Source organism: Chrysochloris asiatica, unplaced genomic scaffold (genome assembly GCF_000296735.1).
Source record: "Chrysochloris asiatica unplaced genomic scaffold, ChrAsi1.0 scaffold00415, whole genome shotgun sequence".
Lineage (NCBI taxonomy): Eukaryota > Metazoa > Chordata > Mammalia > Afrosoricida > Chrysochloridae > Chrysochloris > Chrysochloris asiatica.
Window position 1 is genome coordinate 1,207,190 of NW_006408933.1, and position 1,667 is coordinate 1,208,856.

Genomic DNA, 1,667 nt, shown 5'->3' on the forward strand with positions numbered 1-1,667 from the left:
GCAGGCATTATACAACAAAAAGGAGGTTAGCAGAGGAAAGATGAAGGTAGCAGGAGACACAGGGAGGAATGCAATGTTAAAGTGAATAGAAGTAAATATTGTTAATTGTTGTTACATAAAAGAGACTGTAATGATATATAATTATAATCTAAAGTACATAATTCATTGAATGTAATACTAATGATCTGCTCTATAAACCTTCACTCAATTCTCAACAAAAAGTTATTTGTCTTTTTTTATTTTAAAAAAGAAATAAAATGACATATGGCATGGGCAAATCTACTGCTAATCACCTCTTTAAGGTAATAAAAAGCAAAGGTGTCATTTTGAAGAGTAAGGTGCTCCTGATCCTAGAAATAGCATTTTCAAACACCTCATGGGCAATTAAAAGCTAGAAAATAAATAAGGAAGACTAGAGAAGAATTGATGCCTTTGAATTAAGGTGTTGGTCAAAGTATGAAACATACCATGAATTGCCAGAACAAACAAAACTACCATAGAAAAAAGAAGTTCAACCAAGTGCTCCTTAGAAGTAATGATGGCAAGACTTTGGACATGTGATCAGGAATGACCAGTGCCTGGAGAAGGCCATCGTGTTTGGTGTTCCAGTAAAGTAGAGGGTCAGCAAAGAAGAGAAAGGCTATCAGTGAGATGGATTGACACGGTGGTAAGTGCAGTGGACTCAATGCATAGCAATGATTGTGATGATGGTACAAGATCAGTCAGTGTCTTATTCAGTTGTACACAAAGTCACTATGAGTTGGAACCAACCCAACAGCACCTATAAGCAACAGCATTTTCCACCAAGGTCTTGGGGTCTGCATAAGCAGTTCCCTGATACAGGCCATCTTCCTGGCTTTTCTACAGTGACTGCCCTGTACTCTGTTGATCAGAGGGAACAGAGCAGTGTCTCCTCAGGCTTCCTGGAGCTTCAAGGACATGATCCAGTCCACTGAGAATTCTAAGGATCTCTGGGAGACCAATCTACATTTTCTCTTCTCTAAGCACTTGCAGTGAACTCAGAAAACCCCAATTATTGGGGTCATTGGATTTGTTTTCAAGAGAATCACATTCCAGGCTTTCATTCTGACCTTGGTTACATAGGGTCAGACTCTGTGTCCATGGCTCCCAGCAAAGTAAACAGAGACAAACCTCTGTGGGTTCCACCAGCCTTCGCCCTTCAGACCCCTCTAGGCAACATTCTTTGTTTGTTTCAAACTGCTGTAGTCATCCTCTCCACACGCATTTACTGAGTGCCTACTGCATGCTCAGTATCTACCAGGGGCAGACACAAATAAGACAAAGTCTCCATCCTCAAGCTATCCATAATCATCCTCTCATCCAGGGAAACCAGAAACCACACACAGTGTGTGTTTGTGTGTGTGTAGTGGGGTAAGACAGAAATTGTGGGAATGCAAGCCTATTGCATTTATTTGCACAACTTGATATGCAGGGGTTGGAGGGGCCTGGGAACTGGCCATGTTGTTTCTGAGCCCTAAGGAGAGTCAGGAGGGACCACCAGTGAACATAGAGATGCCTGTTGTCTCCCCAGTAGAGACTAAGGGAGTGGGAGGTGGACAGGGCCAAGCTGGAAGTTCCAGGAGAAATGGGACAGGGGGAATATAGTTGGGACTCACCTGCCCCAACTATAAAGAATATACATATAT